The sequence below is a fragment of the Nerophis ophidion genome, linkage group LG14, assembly GCF_033978795.1.
Source record: "Nerophis ophidion isolate RoL-2023_Sa linkage group LG14, RoL_Noph_v1.0, whole genome shotgun sequence".
NCBI classification, from domain to species: Eukaryota; Metazoa; Chordata; class Actinopteri; order Syngnathiformes; family Syngnathidae; genus Nerophis; species Nerophis ophidion.
This window is the reverse complement of record NC_084624.1, coordinates 43,033,402-43,058,978: the sequence shown is the minus strand read 5'-3', so window position 1 is coordinate 43,058,978 and position 25,577 is coordinate 43,033,402. Positions and strand designations below refer to the sequence as shown.

General features: G+C 40.5%; 1 protein-coding gene across 3 annotated transcripts in view; it reads right to left on the bottom strand.

Moving 5' to 3' along the window:
- LOC133568706 (contactin-associated protein-like 4) overlaps positions 1-25,577 on the bottom strand; it is a 284,727-nt gene that overhangs the window by 217,389 nt on the left and 41,761 nt on the right. The window lies entirely within an intron of this gene.

Here is a 25,577-nt window from a genome sequence, read left to right as displayed (position 1 = left end):
CAGTTCAGTGTTAGCTTCGTTTTGCACAGCCTTCCCTAAGCTTCAATGCCTTTTCTTAGCGGCAATCACCTTTTTTTGATTTTTGGTTTAAGCATTAGATACCTTTTTACCTGCACACTGCCTCCCGCTGTCGTCGAGTATTTGATGGTTAAACTGCCGTGCTCGAGACTTATACTTGCCAACCCTCCCGATTTTTCCAGAGACTCACGAATTTCAGTGCCCCTCCCAAAAATCTCCCGGGGCAACCATTCTCCTGATATCCACCGGGACAACAATATTGAGGGCATGCCTTAAAGGCACTGCCTTTAGCGTCCTCTTCAACTTGTCGTCACGTCCGCTTTTCCTCCTTACAATCAGCATTTCGCCAAAGTCACATGATGTATGCAGCTTTTACACACACACTTAAGTGAATGCCACACATACTTGGTCAACAGCCATACAGGTCACACTGAGGGTGGCCGTATAAACAACTTTAACACTGCTACAAATATGCGCCACACTGTGAACCCACACCAAACAAGAATGACAAACACATCTCTGGAGAACATCCGCACCGTAACACAACATAAACACAACAGAAGGAATACCCAGAACCCCTTGCAGCACTAACTATTCCTGTACGCTACAATATACAACACCGCTACCATCCCCCCCCCCCCCCCCCCACACACACACACCTCAATCACCAATCACCCCCCCTCCCCCCATCTCCCAAATTCGGAGGTCTCAAGGTTTGTTACTTCAATGCCTCTTCTTAACAGCACTCACCTTTTGTTAATTTTTGGTTTAAGCACTAGATACCTTTTTTTACCTTCACCCTGCCTCCCGCTGTCGTCGAGTATTACATGGTTAAACTGCCGAGCTCGAGACAGCACCGACACCTAACAAAGGGACATTTGCGAATTACAACTACTCGTTTGCAAAAAACATTTTTTAACCCAAATAGGTGAAATTACATAAACTCCCACGGCACACCAGACTGCATTGGCACTGTGGTTGAAAAACACTGCGCGAGATGACCTCATTGCCCAATTTGCATCATAGGCCGTGTCGCAAAACTTGGTCTTTTTTGTGTGGACTTGTAAAGCTGAGCTTTTTTTGGTTGAGTCATAAGAAATATGTAAAATGATAAACATTTTTAAACCTTATTTACGATGAAATTAGTGACTTATTGGTGTTGGGTTTAATTTTTGTCCGTCTTGTGACACGCACAAAATGAAAACATGTTGTTTCCAGGACTCCATGTAGGTATGCGCTAATTTCAAAGATAATTGACAAGTCATTGTGCAACTAATGTCTCACTGTATTGCCGCATTGATGGGAGTTGCCTTTTGAGTACCTAGCATTACTTGCAACTAGAGATGTCCGATAATGGCTTTATTGTCCAACCCTTAATTACCGATTCCGATATCAACCGATACCGATATATACAGTCGTGGAATCAACACATTATTATGCCTAATTTTGTTGTGATGCCCTGCTGGATGCATTAAACAATGCAACAAGGTTTTCCAAAATAAATGAAAAAAATGCCAACATGGGACTGCCATATTTATTATTGAAGTCACAAAGGGCATTATTTTTTTAACATGCCTCAAAACAGCAGCTTGGAATCTGGGATATGCTCTCCCTGAGAGAGCATGAGGTGGGTGGGGTTGGGGGGCAGGGGTTACGGTCTTGGGGAGGGGGGCTGTATATGGTAGCGTCCAGGAAGAGTTAGTGCTGCAGGGGATTCTGTTGTGTTTATGTTGTGTTACGGTGTGGATGTTCTCCCGAAATGTGTTTTTCATTGTTGTTTGGTGTGGGTTCAAAGTGTGGCGCATATTTGTAACAGTGTTAAAGTTGTTTATACGGCCACCCTCAGTGTGACCTGTAAGGCTGTTGACCAAGTATGCGTTACATGGATGTTCTCCCGAAATGTGTTTGTCATTGTTGTTTGGTGTGGGTTCAAAGTGTGGTGCATATTTGTAACAGTGTTAAAGTTGTTTATACGGCCACCCTCAGTGTGACCTGTAAGGCTGTTGACCAAGTATGCGTTACATGGATGTCCTCCCGAAATGTGTTTGTCATTGTTGTTTGGTGTGGGTTCACAGTGTGGCGCATATTTGTAACAGTGTTAAAGTTGTTTATACGGCCACCCTCAGTGTGACCTGTAAGGCTGTTGACCAAGTATGCGTTACATGGATGTTCTCCCAAAATGTGTTTGTCATTGTTGTTTGGTGTGGGTTCACAGTGTGGCGCATATTTGTAACAGTGTTAAAGTTGTTTATACGGCCACCCTCAGTGTGACCTGTAAGGCTGTTGACCAAGTATGCGTTACATGGATGTTCTCCCGAAATGTGGTTGTCATTGTTGTTTGGTGTGGGTTCACATTGTGGCGCATATTTGTAACAGTGTTAAAGTTGTTTATACGGCCACCCTCAGTGTGACCTGTAAGGCTGTTGACCAAGTATGCGTTACATTCACTTGTGTGTGTGTGAAAAGTCGTAGGTATTATGTGAATGGATCGGCACGCAGAGGCAGTGCCTTTAAGATTTATTGGCGCTCTGTACTTCCCTTTAAAAAGTCATCAATTTTACTTTTTGAAACCGATACCGATTATTAAAGATACCGATAATTTCCAATATTACATTTTAAAGCATTTATCGGCCGATATTATTATCGGCAGCCCGATATTATCAGACTTCTCTACTTGCAACCACTTGGGAGAAAACAGGCAGTTATGTTTGTTAGCGCTTAGTCGTTGATACACATATAGAAAGGTAGTTCATTGTTGTGTTTTAAAGGCATCGTTTAATGCAAAACCAAATTTTCGTACCTGTTGGCCCCTGTTTTTGTGTATTCAGGTGCCCTTTGGAATTTGTTTCAATGTGTATTTTACTTCTGTTTTAAATGTTGTTTTTTCAGTCCGTCCTTTGCCTGTATTTCTTTGTGATGTACAGCCCTTTGTTCTTCAACTGTGGTTGTTTTTAAAGGGTTTTAAAAAATAAAGGTGGTATGGTATTTGAGACTTTAGTGATGTATTTTGCCTTAGGCCATTTTCAAACAAAAACGGAGAGTTTTAAAAAGACTTATTTGGGGTTAAAACGATCTCAATCCACAAGTGTAGTTTCAAAAGTGTCTATGTCTACACACGAACGTATACACCTGCTGTCATGCACAGTTTGTCCAATCAGAAGCCTGAAAAAAGCAGAAATAGCTGACTTTGTGCATCATGACACCTCCTATTGTGTTTATTTTTTATTTACTTGACATACATTGGCTGTGGTTACTTGGGCATTTCCAAACGTTTTTGGTCCCCTGCTGTTCAGTTTTCCCTCGGAGGTCAGTTTTCCAATTTTAGGTCAACAGTGTTTACATGCGCTGCGAGAACTAGCGTATGTGAAGTAGGGATCGAAGCCGACATCCACTCCGCTGACTCCTCTGCTGCTAAGGTCAACGGTCTATATCCCAATGATTAATCCATTGGGTCGTGATGGGAAAAAAAATGGCAGGATTCCAGCCGCTGGTGTTGTTCTGTTTTTTAGCCTTACAGTATAGTATGCCGTTGTGGAGGGAGAGTGTGATCAGCGCGCCTGCAGGAGCAAAGGTCACCGCCTCTGTCCATGCTGAAGACAAAGCACCATCACAGCTGGCAGGTGATTCGATTTCCCTGGTGGTACGAGGTGTCTAATCACCTGTTGTATTTAACAGTAGCGATCGGTAACAGCAGGAGGAGGAGGATTGGTGAAACTGAAAAGTCTGGAGAAAACTTTGCATAAAACCATACGATCATTACAAAGCTTGTTAACCCTGCATGCTTGACTCCTGTGCGGTGTCTGACAGTGGAACTGTAAGGAAGTGACTTCCACAGCCGTCTTGAGCGTCTTCCAACGATACTTAAAGTGGAACATTATCACAGTTTCAGAAGGGTTAAAACCCATAAAAATCAGTTCCCAGTGGCTTATTTTATTTTTCGAAGTTTTTTTCAAAATTTTACCCATCATGTAATATCCCGCAAAAAGGCTTTAAAGTGCCTGATTTTCGCTATCCGTAAATCCAGCCGTCCATTTTCCTGTGACGTCACTGCATGATTGATGCCGATACAAGCAAACATGGCAGATAGAACAGAAAGATATAGCGACATTAGCTCGGATTCAGACTCGGATTTCAGCGGCTTAAGCGATTCAACAGATTACGCATGTATTGAAACGAATGGTTGGAGTGTGGAGGCAGATAGCGAAAACGAAATTGAAGAAGAAACTGAAACTATTGAGCCATATCACGACGGACAAAGGCAACGCGGACAAATTCGGCAATCGCCTTCTAACCAACGATTGCATCTTTTGACCACTAGAGCAACTTAAATTCGTCGATTGGTAAGTGTTTGTTTGGCATTAAATGTGGGTGGACGGAAGGGCTGGATGCAAATATAGCTACAAATGTACATACAGCTAGCCTAAATAGCATGTTAGCATCGATTAGCTGGCAGTCGTGCCGTGACCAAATATGTCTGATTAGCACATAAGTCAATAACTTCAACAAAACTCCCCTTTGTGATTTCGTTGACTTTATCGTTGGAAATGCATCTGCTTTGAGTCTCGCAGGATATCCACACATCTCTGTCGTAGCATCGCTATCGTCGGTAAAATGTGCAGAACAAACGAAGGACTTTCGCATCTTTTGACACTGGTGCAACTTGAATCCGTTGATTGGTGTTTGTTTGGCATTAAATGTGGGTGGAAGGAAAGGCCGGATGCAAATAAAGCTACAAATGAGGCATATTGATGCAATATGTACATACAGCTAACCTAAATAGCATGTGAGCATCGATTAGCATGCTGTGCTAATCGATGCACACTCCACGTAAGTCAACTTGGGATACAACTCTGTATTCTTCTTCCTCCAAACACGACGAGTTGAGTTTATACCAAAATGGATACATGGATGATACAGCAGAGGATTGGGAGAATGTCATGTGGTCAGATGAAACCAAAATAGAACTTTTTGGTATAAACTCAACTTGTCGTGTTTGGAGGAAGAAGAATACTGAGTTGCATCCCAAGAACACCACACCTACTGTGAAGCATGGGGGTGGAAACATCATGCTTTGGGGCTGTTTTTTCTGATAAGGGGACAGGACGATTGATCCGTGTTAAGGAAAGAATGAATGGGGCCATGTATCGTGAGAATTTGAGCCAAAACCTCCTTCCATCAGTGAGAGCTTTGAATGGTTGACCAAATACTTATTTTCCACCATAATTTACAAATAAATTCTTTAAAATTCCTACAATGTGAATACATATATATATATATATATATATATATATATATAGTCCGTTCATGAATGAGTATATCCGTTCGGCCAACGTGTTCAATGGAGAAGTCTGATCTACGAAATTTGCAGGCAGCACACCCCTCCCCCTTTGAGCTGTCCTGGATGAACTGAAATTATTTTTTTCCAATCCTTTTGGAACTTGCAAGCATACTTCTTCTTCTTACTCGCCGTCGTCATGTCTCTTCTTCGTTCTTCTGCTTTGTCTCTGTTATGTTTTTGGACATTACTACTTGCCGTCGTCTTGAAGCAATGCATGATGGGAATCCGGATGTTGTGTGTCAGTGTGTTAACGTGCCGGCTGGAATAAACACACGCTGAGAAATAGCTCTGTGCCTGCCTACTTTATGGGTTATAGATAAACCTATGAATAACGGAGACATATATAATAGTTTCATTTTCAGGTTGTAGAGGACGCTAAAGACAGTGCCTTTATCGCACGCCCCCAATATTGTTGGCAGGGTGAAAATAGGGAGAAATTCGGGAGAACGGTTGCCCCGGGAGATTTTCGGGATGGGCACTGAAATTCGGGAGTCTCCCGGTAAAATTGGGTTGGTACTCTAGCCTTTAAATAGACCTCCTTTTTAGACCAGTTGATCTGCCACTTCTTTTCTTTCTCCTATGTCCCCCCCTCCCTTGTGGAGGGGGTCCGGTCCGATGACCATGGATGAAGTACTGACTGTCCAGAGTCGAGACCCAGGATGGACCGCTCGTCGGGACCCAGGATGGACCGCTCGCCTGTATCGGTTGGGGACATCTCTACGCTGCTGATCCGCTTGAGATGGTTTCCTGTGGACGGGACTCTCACTGCTGTCTTGGAGCCACTATGGATTGAACTTTCACAGTATCATGTTAGACCCGCTCGACATCCATTGCTTTCGGTCCCCTAGAGGGGGGGGTTGCCCACATCTGAGGTCCTCTCCAAGGTTTCTCATAGTCAGCATTGTCACTGGCGTCCCACTGGATGTGAATTCTCCCTGCCCACTGGGTGTGAGTTTTCCTTGCCCTTTTGTGGGTTCTTCCGAGGATGTTGTAGTCGTAATGATTTGTGCAGTCCTTTGAGACATTTGTGATTTGGGGCTATATAAATAAACATTGATTGATTGATTGATTGAAGTATGAGATAAAACCCCTTAGTTTGACATTCGCAGGTGGATTGGATCACTTCTCAGAGGAAAGAGGCTCTGATTGGGACTTCGGAATGCAAACGTGATAACCATATCCTTGAGAGGAGACTACCTGTCTACCTCAACGCCAACATTTAAGTTATGACTTAAAGTAGTTGTTTTCCAGACACTTCCACATGAACATCTCCTTATATAGTCAGAATTACACACACAGAGAGAGACAGGAACAAGGAATATAAAACTGATGGTTTGGCTTCTCCAAGTGAGGAGTCCTCCATATTTTAGGTGACCTCCTCCGAGTAACTGCAGTCCTGTGTAAGGACACTCGCTTCTAATAAAGCAACTTTTGGTTCAGTAAAGCGTCTCCGACTTCTCCCTTGTCACTGCCGTGACATCCTTCTGCCCGGACGAGGATGACAAGACCAGATATAAACTTCAGTTCGTGAAATAAAATCCATGCAAAATGTTGACCAAAGAACCGTCGTTCCACGTTATGTAGACCCCAAGAAAGTGTTTTGAATCATTATGACTCCTTTGACTATGTTGTGCTATCAAAAATAAAATGAATGAATGGGAAATCAGCTTGTTCCTGCTCTGTATTAAACAATGAATCCATATTGGAAATGAATAAAAACAGCACCACCTGCTGGATTTTTCCCTGCTCCAAGTATACTGTTACCACCTTTCTCTTCTTATTCCTCCTCAAGGCTATGAATCTAGAGAGCAGATGGCGGTAAGCACCTACACACACACACACACACACACACTTATATAAAAGGAGCAAGGCAGCGAGGGATAAAATAGGAAAAATAATAGAAGCTGTCGCTCCAGTTGTGAAGAAAACCAGCAGGAACACCACCGGACAAAAACGATGCAGACAAAAGTACTGGGACACAGCGCTCTTACTTAATCATTTAATTTAATACGTTACTAATAATACATTAATTATTTAAATAATTAAATAATTTAAATAATAATAATAATAATAATTTAAATAATTTAATAATACGTTACTACTGTAACGTATTATTTTCGGGTCTCCCCATGTCTAGCATTAAAAGATTACAGTTGGTACAAAATGCGGCTGCTAGACTTTTGACAAGAACAAGAAAGTTTGATCACATTACACCTGTACTGGCTCACCTGCACTGGCTTCCTGTGCACTTAAGATGTGACTTTAAGGTTTTACTACTTACGTATAAAATACTACACGGTCTAGCTCCATCTTATCTTGCCGATTGTATTGTACCATATGTCCCGGCAAGAAATCTGCGTTCAAAGGACTCCGGCTTATTAGTGATTCCCAAAGCCCAAAAAAAGTCTGCGGGCTATAGAGCGTTTTCCGTTCGGGCTCCAGTACTCTGGAATGCCCTCCCGGTAACAGTTCGAGATGCTACCTCAGTAGAAGCATTTAAGTCTCACCTTAAAACTCATTTGTATACTCTAGCCTTTAAATAGACTCCCTTTTTAGACCAGTTGATCTGCCGTTTCTTTTCTTTTTCTTCTATGTCCCAGTCTCCCTTGTGGAGGGGGTCCGGTCCGATCCGGTGGCCATGTACTGCTTGCCTGTGTATCGGCTGGGGACATCTCTGCGCTGCTGATCCGCCTCCGCTTGGGATGGTTTCCTGCTGGCTCCGCTGTGAACGGGACTCTCGCTGCTGTGTTGGATCCGCTTTGGATTGGACTCTCGCGACTGTGTTGGATCCATTATGGATTGAACTTTCACAGTATCATGTTGGACCCGCTCGACATCCATTGCTTTCCTCCTCTCCAAGGTTATCATAGTCATCATTGTCACCGACGTCCCACTGGGTGTGAGTTTTCCTTGCCCTTATGTGGGCCTACCGAGGATGTCGTAGTGGTTTGTGCAGCCCTTTGAGACACTAGTGATTTAGGTCTATATAAGTAAACATTGATTGATTGATTGATTTAATTTAAAGAGAGCGTTCTGGATAAACCAAAGACCTCCGCCAAGGCTGAATAATCATGTCAAATGGTGAAAAATGCCTTCCCGTGAGTTCATACTTGCCAACCTTGAGACCTCCGATTTCGGGAGGTTGGGGGTGGGGCGAGGCGTGGTTGGAGGCGGGGCTAAAAGGGGAGGAGTATATTTACAGCTGTTGTGGTTGTGTGCGCAGTTGCGCATTGCACTCTCTAAAAGCCATAGATGTTATTGTCACATATGCATGATTGATTGAAACTGTTATTAGTAGATTGCACAGTATAGTACGTATTCCGTACAATTGACCACTAAATGGTAACACCCGAATAAGTTTTTCGTTAATCAATTCATGGTACAAATATATACGATCAGCATAATACAGTCATCACACAAGTTAAACATCATAGTATATATAATGAATTATTTACATTATTTACAATCCGGGGGGTGGGATGAGGAGCTTTGGTTGATATCAGAACTTCAGTCATCAACAATTGCATCAACAGAGAAATGGACATTGAAACAGTGTAGGTCTTACTTAGTAGGATATGTACAGCCAGCAGAGAACATAGTGAGTTCAGATAGCATAAGAATAAGTATATACATTAGAAATAAATTCGAATATATACATTATAAATACATTCAATTATTTACATTAGGTTATATACAATCCGGGGAGATGGGATGTGAATAGAGGAGGGTATTAGTAAAGGGTTGAAGTTGCCTGGAGGTGTTGCCTGGAGGTGTTGTGGTGCATGTACAGTAGATGGCAGTATTGTCCTGTTTTAGAGTGTCACACCGTTGCTGTTTATGGCAGACGAACTGCTTTATGGTAGACGAAAACGTGACTGCTGTTGTTGTGTGTTGTTACCGCGCTGGGAGGACGTTAATGAAACTGCCTAACAATAAACCCAAATAAGAAACCAAGGCCTCGCCCTCGATCATTCTACGGTTATAACGTCATTGGGCAGACACGCTGTTTATATTGTGGGAAAGCGGACGGGAAAACAGGCTGTCCTCACTCAGGTCCGCATGGAGCTGGAGGGGGCATGGCCTCCAGGTCCGCCTGAATTTCGGGAGATTTTTGGGAGAAAATTTGTCCCAGGAGGTTTTCGGGAGAGGCGCTGAATTTCAGGAGTCTCCCGGAAAATCCGGGAGGGTTGGCAAGTATGCGTGAGTTTAGCAGCAGTCATTAAGTCATGTCAATTGTATTCCACTCCAGTCCTGCAGTTGGCGTTATGTGCATTGCAATGTGGTTTTTGTCATGTCTTGTGATCATGTTTTGTTTAGTTATGTCATGGTTTGTTTCAGACTTCATTGCTTCCTGTTTTTGCACTTCCTGGTTTGCCTTGTTTCCATGGTTACCCATTAGTTTCACCTGTTCCAAGTTTTGACTCACACACCTGTCACTGATTATTTAAAGCCTGTCTTTTTCTGTTGGTCGTTGTGACGACACTAACGCTGTTGGACTTCTGCGACCATAGTTCCATGCCAAGTGAGTTTTGTCTATTTTCATGTCAAGGAGCGTTTTCGTTTTCATACCCAAGTGCTAGTTTATTGTTTTCAAAGCCAAGTTTGTTCCCCGCCTCGTGCGCGCCTTTTGTTTGCACCCCTGGTTCCTTTTTTTATAGTAAAATTAAATCAAGTCCCTACCTTCACGTCATGTCCACTTCTATTCTTGCATCTCGGGAAAACCAACACCCCATAGTCCACGTTTTTGAAAGAAATTTGGGGTGCTCGATTAACACGTATGAGGAATTATGACATCGTACCGATGAATCCAACAACATCAAAAGATCGCCCTTATAACCAATTTTTTAAAAGAAAGCTCCATTTAGGTAAAGTATCCTGTACTGGGTGATAATTGGGTTAGGGTGAGCAAATTGAGTGCTACTTTTCTCCTACTCGTGGTGTAAATGGCCTGTCATACACGCTAAAAAATGTTGGGTTAAAATATAACCCAATTTTAACCCAACTGCTGGTTCAGAAAATGACAAACCCCTTATTTGAGTTATTTTAACTCAACATTTTGGGTGACTTTTTTCAACACAATTTTTGCGTTGAATTATTTAACCAAAATGTTGAGTTATGATAACTTAATGTTGTGTTATTCCCAACCAAACTATTGGGTTAAATTATTTAACCCAAAAGATGAGTTATGCTAACTCAATGTTGGTTGATTCATAACCCCGCTATGGGGTTGAATTTATTTAACACAAAAGCTGAGTTAGGCTCACTGCAATGTTGGGTTATTCCAAAACCAACTATTGGGTTGCGCAATTTAGCGCTCCTTGACCCAATAGTTGGTTACTAATGATACATTTTGCTGCTGGTTTGTCTTACTCCTTCCCAACTTCTGATCAAAATTATTTTTTATTCCATTAAAATATACACAAAAGCAAGATATGAGTGACATTTCTTTTTACAAGAATTGCCATCTACGGTCATAATTGTCACAGTGGGGTTGCATTTTACTGTGTGGATTGTTCTCCCAGGATGCAGACGGGACTCCAGAGCATACTTGCCAACCTTGAGACCTCCGAATTCGGGAAATTGAGGGGGGTAGATGGTTTGTATTTATTTTTAAGTATTATATATATATATATATATATATATGTATATATATATATATATATATATACATATATATATATATATATATATACATATATATATATATATATATATATAGGTTCTGTTCATATTATTAGAATATCATGAAAAAGTTGATTTATTTCAGTCATTATATTCAGAACGTGACACTTACATATTATATCAATTCATTACACACAGTGATATATTTGAAATGTTTATTTCTTTAAATTTTGATGATTAGTGCTGACAATTACTGAAAATCCCAAATTCAGTATCTCAGAAAATCAGAATATTAGTTACAACTAGTACCAAAAAATATTTTTTAGAAATGTGGGCCAACTGAAAAGTATGAACATGGAAAGTTTCAGCATGTACGGCAATCAATACTTAGTTGCAGCTCCTTTTGCCTGAATTGCTGCAGCAATACGGCGTGGCATAAAGTCCACCAGTCTGTTGCACTCCTCAGGTGTTATGAGAGCCCAGGTTGCTTTAATAGTGGCCTTCAGCTCTTCAGCATTGTTGGCTCTGCCATCTCGCATCTTCCGCTTCACAATACCCCATAGGTTTATATGGGGTTAAGGTCAGGTGAGTTTGCAGGCCAATCAAGAATCAATCAATCAATCAATCAATGTTTACTTATATAGCCCTAAATCACTAGTGTCTCAAAGGGCTGCACAAACCACTACGACATCCTCGGTAGGCCCACATAAGGGCAAGGAAAACTCACACCCAGTGGGACATCGGTGACAATAATGACCCAGTGGGACGTCGGTGACAATGATGACTATGAGAACATGATACTGTGATACTGATGATACTGATGACTATGAGAACATATGAGAACATGATACTGTGAAAGATCAATCCATAATGGATCCAACACAGTCGCGAGAGTCCAGTCCAAAGCGGATCCAACACAGCAGCGAGAGTCCCGTTCACAGCGGAGCCAGCAGGAAACCATCCCAAGCGGAGGCTGATCAGCAGCGCAGAGATGTCCCCAGCCGATACACAGGCAAGCAGTACATGGCCACCGGATCGGACCGGACTCCCTCCACAAAGGAGAGTGGGACATAGAAGAAAAAGAAAAGAAACGGCAGATCAACTGGTCTAAAAAGGGAGTCTATTTAAAGGCTAGAGTATACAAATGAGTTTTAAGGTGAGACTTAAATGCTTCTACTGAGGTAGCATCTCGAACTGTTACCGGGAGGGTATTCCAGAGTACTGGAGCCCGAAATGAAAAAGCTCTACAGCCCGCAGACTTTTTTTGGGCTTTGGGGATCACTAATAAGCCGGAGTCCTTTGAACGCAGATTTCTTGCCGGGACATATGGTACAATACAATCGGCAAGATAGGATGGAGCTAGACCATGTAGTATTTTATACGTAAGTAGTAAAACCTTAAAGTCACATCTTAAGTGCACAGGAAGCCAGTGCAGGTGAGCCAGTACAGGCGTAATGTGATCAAACTTTCTTGTTCTTGAACAAGAACAGGGATACCATGGTCCTTAAACCAGGTACTGGTAGATTTGGCACTGTGTGCAGGTGCCAAGTCATGTTGGAAAATGAAATCTTCACCTCCATAAAATTGATCCGCGGCAGGCAGCATAAAGTGTTCTAAAACTTAATGGTAGACTGCTGCATTGACCCTAGACCTCAGGAAACACAGTGGACCAACACCAGCAGATGACATGGCACCCCAGACCATTACCGATTGTGGAAATTTGACACTGGACTTCAGGCAACGTGGATTCTGGGCCTCTCCTGTCTTCCTCCAGACTCTGGGACCTTGATTTCCAAAGGAGATACAAAATTGACTTTCATCTGAAAACATAACTTTGGACCACTCAGCAGCAGTCCAGTCCTTTTTGTCTTGAGCCCAGGCGAGACACTTTTGACGTTGTCTCTTATTCAAGAGTGGCTTTACACAAGGAATGCGACAGCTGAAGCCCATATCTTGCATACGTCGGTGCGTGGTGGTTCTTGAAGCACTGACTCCAGCTGCAGTCCACTCTTTGTGGATCTCCCCCACATTTTTGGATCGGTTTTGTTTGACAATCCTCTCCAGGGCGCGGTTATCCCTCTTGCTTTTACACTTTTTTCTACCACATCTTTGTCTTCCCTTTACCTCTCTATTAATGTGCTTGGACACAGAGCTCTGGGAACATCCAACCTCTTTGGCAATGACCTTTTGTGTCTTGCCCTCCTTCTTTAAAGTATCAATGGTCATCTTTTGGACAGTTGTCAAGTCAGCAGTCTTCCCCATGATTGTGTGTCATACAGAATAGAAATGAGAGACGAGAGAGGCTTTTCCAGGTGTTTTGAGTTAGTTAGCTAATTAGAGTGTGGCACCAGGTGTCTTCAATATCTGACCTTTTCACCATATTCAAATTTTCTGAGATGTTGAATTTAGGGTTTTCATTGGTTGTCATCGATAATCATCTCCTTTTTGGCAAAAAACACTTGAAATGTATCAGTGTGTTTGGAATGAATGTATACATTCTACAAGTTTGACTTTCTAAATGGAATTAATGAAATAAATAAACTTTTTTATGATATTCTAATAATATGACAAGCACCTATATATATATATATATATATATATATACATATATATATATATATATATATATATATATATATATATATATATATATATATATATATATGTCTTGATTGGATTATCCGGAGAATAGTGCTCGATACCGTGGTAGAGCGCAATATGTAGGTGTGGGAAAAAAATCACAGAAATAACAGCTACCAACCATTCACGAAACCCAACACAACACTCCAATAACCACCCACCCACCACCACGAAAAGAATACCTACCGGAATTAATAAAAGGCTATCGATGCTGTCATCCAGCAAAGCTGAATTCGACCAAGCAACCCCCCCGTACCAGAAAGCACTTGATGAAAGCGGATACAACTTCACCCTCACCTATGAACCCACTCCAGGAAACCAACCAAAAAAGAGCAGAAAACGAAACAACATCATCTGGTACAATCCGCCATTCAGCAAAGACGTCTCAACCAACATCGGCCGCAAGTTCCTCACTCTGATCGACAAACACTTCCCCAAAGGCAACACCCTAAGAAAAATATTCAACAAGAACAACATTAAATTGAGCTACAGCTGTATGAATAACATGCAACAAATCATTTCAAACCACAACAAAGCAATTGCAAAAGGACTGCCTACCCCCAGACTAAACGACTCTGAAACCAATAACGAATGTAACTGTCGCAAGAAACCTGATTGCCCTCTCAACGGAAGGTGCTTACAGACATCAGTCGTTTACCAAGCAAAGGTAACACGCAAGGACATTAACACATCCGACACGTACGTAGGATTAACCGAAGGAGCGTTCAAAACAAGATGGAATAATCACAACGCCTCCTTTAGAAACCAGACTTTGCAGAATTCTACAGAACTCAGCAAACACATTTGGAACCTCAAAGACAATAATGTTGGATATTCAATAACATGGCAAATTCTTGCATCCAGCACACCTTACAACAGTGGTAATAAAAGATGCAACCTATGCTTAAAAGAGAAACTGTTTATTATATATCATCCAGAGCTATCATCCCTCAACAAGCGCAGTGAAATCATTTCAACATGCCGCCATAGACGGAAACACCTCCTAGGTAACACATGAGCCAATCACCACACCCTACGCCTGCTTGTACCCACCCACTCTGTGCTCTATATAAACCATTGTATGTGAATGCTTCCATTAAAATCTCCTGATGATTGAGGGAACCCCTCATGAAACAGTTCTGTAGAGATGAAGTAGTCTTGTGATTTTTCCCACACCTACATATATATATATATATATATATATATATATATATATATATATATATATATATATATATATATATAATCCGTTCATGAATGAGTATATCCATTTCAGCCACCGTGTTCAATGGAGAAGTCTGATCTACAACATTTGCCGGCAGCATACCCCTTCCCCTTCGAGCTGTCCTGGATGAACTGAAATTTTTGTTGCCAATCATTTTGGAAGAATCACTTCTTCTTCTTACTCGTCGTCGCCATGTCTCTTCTTCGTTCTTTTGCTCCGTCTCTGTTATGTTTTTGGACATTACTACTTGCCGTAGTTTTGAAGCAATGCATGATGGGAATCTGGATGTTGTGTGTCAGTGTATTAACATGGAATAAGCAAATGCTGAGAAATAGCTCTGTGCCGGCCTACTTTATGGGTTAAGGCTAAACCTCTGGATAACAGAGACATACATAATAGACTCCTTTCCAGGTGAGAGAGGGCAAAAAAGACAGTGCCTTTAAGGCACGCCCCCAATATTGTTGTCCGGGTGGAAATCAGGAAAAATTGGCAAAATGGTTGCCCCGGGAGATTTTAGGGAGGGGCACTGAAATTCGGGACTCTCCCGGGAAAATCGGGAGGGTTGGCAAGTATGCTCCAGAGGCAAGGTGCAGGTAAGGAAATGATTAATTGTCCATAAATCATGAGGGATACAAACAAAAGAGCACCAGCGTGCCCATAGCACGGGAAGCTAACGAAATAGCGAACAAGAAAAGCTAAATATGTAAACAGGCAAACAAAAAGGCAAAGCTTAACTCAGGAATCAAATTAGTAAACGTTGTCTGTTGCGTGGAAGCAAATAAGAAAGCCGGACTGAGTGTGGCAAAAAGCAGGGAATAAGTAGCTCTCTGATTAGTGCCTAGGAACAGATGAGCGTCCCGAATACTAATCAGAGGCAGGTGAAAACAATTTGCAGTCATGGCAACTAAACCACAAACCCAAGGGAACTGAGGGAGTCCGAAACTAAACAAACAGTTTAGTCAGTGGATCATGACAATAGTAGTATGCTCAAATATTTTCATGTACATAAGATGTCTGATTGTAAATAATGTTAATGATTTTAATCCAGAATAAAAATTCCCTTCAAGAAAAAAGTACCTTTTTAATAAAAGATAACCTCGACCCAAAAATAGTGAAAAACAACCCAAAAATGTTTCATAGTTTTAAAAACCCAGATATTGAGTTAAAATAATACCCTTATAACCCAAAAAATTGATTGCTCTTCATAAAAATAACTCAAAAATGTAACTCAACACTCCCAACTCATAAATTGGGTTATCAGAATAACCCAGCATTTTTAGTGGGTAACCTTCCCCTGACCAGCGATTTTAAACTAGACAAACAAGTCAATGGCGTTTTAAAATCGTGTTTTTATCACCTTCGTCTTTTAGTAAAGGTTAAACCGTTTTTATCTTTTAACCTTTTTGAACAAGTCGTGCATGCTTTTATTTCAAGTGGCCTGGACTACTGCAATGCACTTTATGCTGGCATTAGCCAAAAAGCTCTCTCCCGGTTGCAGTTAGTCCAGAACGCAGCAGCGCAAATTTTAACAGGGGCCAGGAAACGCCAGCATATAACCCCAATTCTTGAGAGTCTGCACTGGCTCCCTGTTCATTTTAGAATTGATTTTAAAACATTGCTGTTTGTTTTTAAATCTTTACATGGACTGGCACCTCAATATATCTCGGATTTTTATCCAAATTTACATTCCTGCGCGCGCTCTGAGGTCCGAGAGCCAGTTCCAGCTCGTGGTGCCCAAGACCAGACTTAAGGCCAGGGGAGACAGGGCCTTCTCTGTGGTCGGCCCTAAGCTCTGGAACACTCTGCCCCTCCATGTTCAAACTGCTTCCACAGTGGAGTGTTTTAAGTCTCGTCTTAAGACCCACTTTTATTCTTTGGCTTTTAACACTACGTGAGTTGTGTGGTCCTCTGTTCTCTGTTGTCCTCTGTGTTTTTTATACACTTTGATTTATATTTTACTGTTTTAATTGATTTTACCCTTTAAAATAGTTTTTAATCATATTTGTTTTTATATTGTTTTTAGTGGTTTTATTCTTTGGCTTTTAACACTACGTGAGTTGTGTGGTCCTCTGTTGTCCACTGTGTTTTTTATATACTTTGATTTCTATTTTACTGTTTTAATTGATTTTACCCTTTAAAATAGTTTTTAATCATATTTGTTTTTATATTGTTTTTAGTGGTTTTATTCTTTGGCTTTTAACACTACGTGAGTTGTGTGGTCCTCTGTTGTCCTCTGTGTTTTTTATACACTTTGATTTCTATTTTACTGTTTTAATTGATTTTACCCTTTAAAATAGTTTTTAATCATATTTGTTTTTATATTGTTTTTAGTGGTTTTATTCTTTGGCTTTTAACACTACGTGAGTTGTGTGGTCCTCTGTTGTCCTCTGTGTTTTTTATACACTTTGATTTCTATTTTACTGTTTTAATTGATTTTACCCTTTAAAATAGTTTTTAATCATATTTGTTTTTATATTGTTTTTAGTGGTTTTATTCTTTGGCTTTTAACACTACGTGAGTTGTGTGGTCCTCTGTTGTCCTCTGTGTTTTTTATACACTTTGATTTCTATTTTACTGTTTTAATTGATTTTACCCTTTAAAATAGTTTTTAATCATATTTGTTTTTATATTGTTTTTAGTGGTTTTATTCTTTGGCTTTTAACACTACGTGTGTTGTGTGGTCCTCTGTTGTCCTCTGTGTTTTTTATACACTTTGATTTCTATTTTACTGTTTTAATTGATTTTACCCTTTAAAATAGTTTTTAATCATATTTGTTTTTATATTGTTTTTAGTGGTTTTATTCTTTGGCTTTTAACACTACGTGAGTTGTGTGGTCCTCTGTTGTCCTCTGTGTTTTTTATACACTTTGATTTCTATTTTACTGTTTTAATTGATTTTACCCTTTAAAATAGTTTTTAATCATATTTGTTTTTATATTGTTTTTAGTGGTTTTATTCTTTGGCTTTTAACACTACGTGAGTTGTGTGGTCCTCTGTTGTCCTCTGTGTTTTTTATACACTTTGATTTCTATTTTACTGTTTTAATTGATTTTACCCTTTAAAATAGTTTTTAATCATATTTGTTTTTATATTGTTTTTAGTGGTTTTATTCTTTGGCTTTTAACACTACGTGAGTTGTGTGGTCCTCTGTTGTCCTCTGTGTTTTTTATACACTTTGATTTCTATTTTACTGTTTTAATTGATTTTACCCTTTAAAATAGTTTTTAATCATATTTGTTTTTATATTGTTTTTAGTGGTTTTATTCTTTGGCTTTTAACACTACGTGAGTTGTGTGGTCCTCTGTTGTCCTCTGTGTTTTTTATACACTTTGATTTCTATTTTACTGTTTTAATTGATTTTACCCTTTAAAATAGTTTTTAATCATATTTGTTTTTATATTGTTTTTAGTGGTTTTATTCTTTGGCTTTTAACACTACGTGAGTTGTGTGGTCCTCTGTTGTCCTCTGTGTTTTTTATACACTTTGATTTCTATTTTAATGTTTTAATTGATTTTACCCTTTAAAATAGTTTTTAATCATATTTGTTTTTATATTGTTTTTAGTGGTTTTATTCTTTGGCTTTTAACACTACGTGAGTTGTGTGGTCCTCTGTTGTCCTCTGTGTTTTTTATACACTTTGATTTCTATTTTACTGTTTTAATTGATTTTACCCTTTAAAATAGTTTTTAATCATATTTGTTTTTATATTGTTTTTAGTGGTTTTATTCTTTGGCTTTTAACACTACGTGAGTTGTGTGGTCCTCTGTTGTCCTCTGTGTTTTTTATACACTTTGATTTCTATTTTACTGTTTTAATTGATTTTACCCTATAAAATAGTTTTTAATCATATTTGTTTTTATATTGTTTTTAGTGGTTTTATTCTTTGGCTTTTAACACTACGTGAGTTGTGTGGTCCTCTGTTGTCCTCTGTGTTTTTTATACACTTTGATTTCTATTTTACTGTTTTACTTGATTTTACCCTTTAAAATAGTTTTTAATCATATTTGTTTTTATATTGTTTTTAGTGGTTTTATTCTTTGGCTTTTAACACTACGTGAGTTGTGTGGTCCTCTGTTGTCCTCTGTGTTTTTTATACACTTTGATTTCTATTTTACTGTTTTAATTGATTTTACCCTTTAAAATAGTTTGTAATCATATTTGTTTTTATATTGTTTTTATTGGTTTTATATATATATATATTTGTTTTTTACAATTGTTTTAACACGGCTGTGCAGCACTTTGGAAACGTTATTGTTGTTTAAATGTGCTATATAAATAAAGTGGATTGGATTGGATTGACCAATCTCACTGCAAACAAACATGGCATTTAATGTGTGGGAGGTTTTACAGGAAGACATGTCCAAAGATCTGCAAACACTGCGACAAACACAGGTAGACAACGTTCACACTCAGCCTCTCCCGAGGTGCATGTCTGGAGATGGGAGGAAACTGGAGTCACATATAACAGATACTCTTCATTCGCAGCTGAAGATAAAAAGTGGCTTTGGAGCAATCAAAGCTGCTCACACGGTCACTAAGGTGGGCACTATGTTTGATACATCAACTTAATGTGTTTTATATTTATCTTTGAGAGCATTTTGTTGTAAATTGTTAGGTGTGTCTGTCAAAATTATGGTTGTTTTTTCAAATTACATCGTACTTTATTTATTCCGTCAGGAGAGTTCCTTCAGGAAAATTAAAATTTTCAGCACAATCCCATTCAAGTTTAGACAAACATTACAGGGAGACAGAACAGGATCGCTGACGGGTCTGCCGGCTTCCAGCGGCCCTTACAAAAAAGATGAGATAAAGGTAAACAAAGAGGGGGGTATGGGAAAAAAAAAAAAATAGAAGATTAAGATAAAATAAAAAAATCGGTCTTAGCCTGGGCCCTGGAGAGGAGGTGCGGACTGAGGCCAAGGGAAAAAAAACCTCATAGCCATGGTACACATCCCTCTTCCATGTGTGTAAGAGGGAAACATCAAACATCAAAGAACACAGAGGACATTAAAAACATTAAAGCAGCAGATACAACCAGACACTTCTACATACAACTATGAATAAAAAGTAAAAGAAACATATCCACTGTGGTGGCCTCTGCGGTGTTCCACGCCATCGTCCGCTGGGGTGGAGGGAGCATGGCCAGAGACAGGAACAGACCCAACAAAGCAACCAAGACAGCCGACTCCACTTTCGGCCTGTGTCCAGTCCGCATGGATGAGCGAGGATACGTCCAAGGTGACTGAGGTGTCCGACACCTGCTCACCCAGCCAAGACACCACGAAGCCTCTCCGTCCCAGCGCTCAGTCCTAGCTCCGCAGCCCTGTCCCCTCATCCGCATCTCCTCCAGTCCCTCCAAACTCTGCAGTCCTGTCCCCTCATCCGCATCTCCTCCAGTCCCTCCAAACTCTGCAGTCCTGTCCCCTCATCCGCATCTCCTCCAGTCCCTCCAAACTCTGCAGTCCTGTCCCCTCATCCGCATCTCCTCCAGTCCCTCCAACCCGACTCCGGTGTGGCAGAGACCCAGCAGCTGGTCTCCATGGCCAAAAGGCTCCCAGGAGGCAGATCCAGAAGTCCACAAAAAAGCACCACGGAGCTCACGAAAGTGCCACCCCTTGTCACACAGTCCCAAAGGGTCCCGGACCAAAAGGCAAACAAATATAATAAGACATGAAAACAAGAGGGAAACACAAAAGGATGACACAAGAGCACAGAGCTCCTGCCAACAGCAGCCACTACAGCAGCGCCATCTTGGGAAAAAAATGATGACAGATGTGAACAAGAGCATGCATTGTGTTTGTGTGATGATGTAAATGAAGTGTAGTTGTATAGTGTCAAGTTGGAAGCGCATTGTCATGAGTGTTGAGTAACCCCAAGATGCACGAGGACCAAGAAAGGCAGGAATTGCAGGTAAGACTTGATTTAGTGTACAAAAATAAAAGAACACTGGTACAAAGGGCAAAAGAAAAGGTGTGCCCAATGCACGAAAAGCTAATGCTAACTAGCATCGAGTTCAAAAGTCCAAAATAGACGTGCAGAGCGCAATGGTAAAGACATACAAAATATACCAACGTGATTGTTGCATGCGGCAAACAACGGATCAAGTATGAACTGAGGTCGAAGGCAGGCTTAAATACTAAAGCAAACAATTACCACAGGTGTGCGTCAAAAAGCATAACAGGTGGAACGAATGCGAAACCATCGTAACAACAGGAAGTGCAAAATCTAAGAACAGGAGGAGTCCAAAACGATCGACAAAACACAAAAGCACTCAAAAACCAAAACACTAGATATGATCTTCCTGTGTGGAGTTTGCATGTTCTCCCCGTGAATGCGTGGGTTCCCTCCGGGTACTCCGGCTTCCTCCCACTTCCAAAGACATGCACCTGGGGATAGGTTGATTGGCAACACTAAATTGGCCCTAGTGTGTGAATGTGAGTGTGAATGTTGTCTGTCTATCTGTGTTGGCCCTGCGATGAGGTGGCGACTTGTCCAGGGTGTACCCCGCCTTCCGCCCGATTGTAGCTGAGATAGGCGCCAGAGCCCCCCGCGACCCCAAAAGGGAATAAATGGTAGAAAATGGATGGATGGATAGATAGATATGATCCGGGCGGCGGATCATAACAATATTGTACTGTATATAAAGTAAGTGTCCAAGAAAGGGCATTTTATGACTTTTTCTTAATTTGATTACATGCTATAGTATGATTTTGTTTTCATAATTTCATTGCATGATTTTTGTATCCCTTTAATTTTGGTAGCCCGGGACTGCTGATGGAAATTAGCTATTTAGCTATAATCTGGTACAGAACATATAAATGATAAATGGGTTGTACTTGTATAGCGCTTTTCTACCTTCAAGGTACTCAAAGCGCTTTGACACTATTTCCACATTCACACACACATTCACACACTGATGGAGGGAGCTGCCATGCGAGGCGCCAACCAGCACCCATCAGGAGCAAGGGTGAAGTGTCTTGCTCAGGACACAACGGACGTGACGAGGTTGGTTCTAGGTGGGAATTGAACCAGCGACCCTCGGGTTGCGCACGGTCACTCTCCCACTGCGCCACACCGTCCGTATTCATATATTTCTTTCATTTGAACATAGTTGACTTTATATTTTTACAGCTAAAATTTTGTCCTCAAAATATTGGACTTTTGGGGTCTTAAAAAACATAACTGTGTAAATTTACTAATTTTGCTCATTACTCATTTTCTCTAAACACAATTACTTGACATTTTAGTCTAAAATAAGATTATTTTTTCTTATATTTACATGTTATTTTTGTACATTTACTTATTTTTGTCTTGTTTTTAGGATGCTTTTTCTCCAAAAATGTGTGATTACTCCATATTATTGTATAATATTATATTTGAATTTTGTTCTCTTAAAACTATGACTGTTCTATTGCACTATTGCATAATAAACATAATGTTATAATATTGGCATTGTTTTCACCTTAAATTGAGACTTTTCCCATGTAATACATTTTATTTTTATAATAGTGGAATAGTTCTCCCTAAAAATTGGGACTTTATTAAATAAAATTACCACATTTTTATATTTTATGACAATCTTTGTCTCATAAAATTATGACTTGTCCCCTGAAATTACCATTTTTTACTTATGTAAGGACTTTTTTTACTTAAAATTGTGTCAGTAATTTGGGAAAATTTACAATTAATTTATTTTCATAAATCAACTTTTCCCCCCTTCATAACATTATAATTGAGGAATATTACTATTGGAGGAAATAAAGATGAATTACTGCTACACACATATCTATCTTTGAGGTAAATGTTTCTGTGCATTGTCCAACCATCAATCCATTTTCTGCCGATTATTCCTTTCGGGGTTGCGGGGGGGGCGCTTGAGCCTATCCCAGCTACAATTGGACAAAAGGCGGGGTACACCCTGGACATGTCACCACCTCATCGCAGGGCCTCTGTGCATTGTCCCTTCAAATAAAGACTAAACTAAACAGGGAGAACATGCAAACTCCACACAGAAACCCAGGGACTTCTCGCGTTCGCCACTGTACCACCGTGCTGTCCTGCACAAACTACAGTTAAATCTCCCGTCCAAAGGCAAAACCCAGTAACTCAATGTTGGTCAAAACTGAGCTGATAATAATTTTGGAGTTCCTTGGTGATATGCTTTACATTAGTGTATGCGATATTGTATTTTGTTCCGTAAGTAAGCTGTTACGCGCATGGCAGGACCTAGCAACTACTACATAACCGCGTAGCCACAACAGAAAAACCTAGTATCTCAAGGGACCATACGGAACTTCTTTGTCAGTCGCCTTATTGTCTTTAATGAGACATTTGCACGAATGGGGGCCGACGGTCAACCTGATTATGTGATATTATGGCACGAGGGGATATTTGGAAGATTGGCCCGGGACGTTGCAAGCACCTTCATTAAATGTATTGTTCTTGATTCTTCCCCTTGCATACTCTTTTGGGCAGATAACTGTGGAGGTCAAAATAAAAACTGGACGCTGTACACGGCTCTTGCCCAATGTGCAAACGCAGAATGGGGCCCACCCGAGATTGTGATAAAATATCTGGAGAAAGGGCACACGTTCATGAGAGCAGATTCAATCCAAGAAAATGAAAGCTCGAGAAAACATCTATACGTTTGATGACTTTGTAAATCTTTGTAAGACAGCATCAAGATGGATTGGCTTTCCTTTATTTTCTCAAAATCAGCTAGAATTTAGTTACTAGGTTTTGCCTTTGGACGGGAGAAATGTAAATGATAGTGATGTGAATTATATTTATATAGCGCTTTTTCTCTAGTGACTCAAAGCGCTTTAATAGTGAAACCCAATATCTAATTTTTACATTTAAACCAGTGTGGGTGGCACTAGGAGCAGGTGGATAAAGTGTCTTGCCCAAGTACACAACGGCAGTAACTAGGATGGCAGAAGCGGGGATCGAACCTGCAACCCTCAAGTTGCTGGCATGGCCGCTCTACCAACCGAGCTATACCGACCCCACAATTATAATAGATATGAATAGGTTATTGGTATTGGCCTTGATACGCAGGAAGTTATCTGTATCATAACCTTTAAATAGACTCCCTTTTTAGACCAGTTGATCTGCCGTTTCTTTTCTTTTTCTTCTATGTCCCACTCTCCTTTGTGGAGGGAGTCCGGTCCGATCCGGTGGCCATGTACTGCTCGCCTGTGTATCGGCTGGGGACATCTCTGCGCTGCTGATCAGCCTCCGCTTGGGATGGTTTCCTGCTGGCTCCGCTGTGAACGGGACTCTCGCTGCTGTGTTGGATCCGCTTTGGACTGGACTCTCGCGACTGTGTTGGATCCATTATGGATTGATCATTCACAGTATCATGTTCTCATATGTTCTCATAGTCATCAGTATCATCAGTATCACAGTATCATGTTCTCATAGTCATTATTGTCACCGATGTCCCACTGGGTGTGAGTTTTCCTTGCCCTTATGTGGGCCTACCGAGGATGTCGTAGTGGTTTGTGCAGCCCTTTGAGACACTAGTGATTTAGGGCTATATAAGTAAACATTGATTGATTGATTGATAACGGCTGGAAGAAAAAAATAGTGACTCTCGTAAAAACATGATTTCCTGCTTTGTTCTCTGACCCGGAATAACTACTCACTGTTCTCCTTTGACTTACTGCAGCGGTCCCAAAACGTTTTCCCTTCACAGTGTCACATCAGCACATTGCCATCAATCAGGCGACTGCATGGTGGCGGTCACACCACGTAAACTTGCAGGAACAGTCAGCAGTGACAGCATTAAGTTTCAATCAGCGCCAACGTCAGCGTGTCACCGTGCCGTGTCGCCTGGAAAACACTGATGATGATGTCGACGTTTAAAATGTGAAGAAATGATTCACCAAAGTGACTTACTGACAGAAAAGTTTGGGGAAAGTGTTGTTGGACTGGTCTGCTGAGTGGTTTCTAATGGAGCTCACTCTTCAAGTTACTGCTACTGTTGTATTGACTTTGAAGGTAAAGTCATTACATCTGAAAAAGAGTGATTCATACTGTACTCTGCAACATATGTGCAGTGAAAAGTATATACAGCATTTTTCAGAGTATAAGTCGCTCCGGAGTATAAGTCTCACCTGCCAAAAATGCATAATAAAGAGGGAAAAAAACATACATATGTCAAACCTGGACTTGGACTTGTATTGTTTCTTCGACGCAAAGGATGGTTGGCACGAGCGAGACGTGATTGTGAGTACATTTTAATTACAAAAAAAGGCAAACAAAGGGCGCTCACAAGGAGGTACGAATACTTGGCTACGAAAAACAAAAGACTAGCACAAAGGCTACAAACTATAAACATGAACAAAAACACTTGCACTGTGGCATGAATAGCATAACTTACGTGGCATGGAAAAAATGAACAGCATGGAATGGCATAAAGGAGTTGAGGTATACGTGGGTAAAGTGAAGTTGCCAGGCTGAACACTTGGCAGCTGTGACTTAAATAATAGCTAAGATAATGATTAACAGGTGTGAGAACTGAGGTGGAAACTAATGAGTAGTCATGGTAACAAAAACAATCCAGGAAGTGCCAAACAGGAACTGAGTGTCCAAAAAACATGATCAAAACAAAACATGATCCATAGGCGTGACAATATAAGTCGCACTGGAGTATAAGTCGCATTTTGGGGGGAAATTAATTTGATAAAACCCAACACCAAGAATAGACATTTGAAAGGCAATTTAAAATAA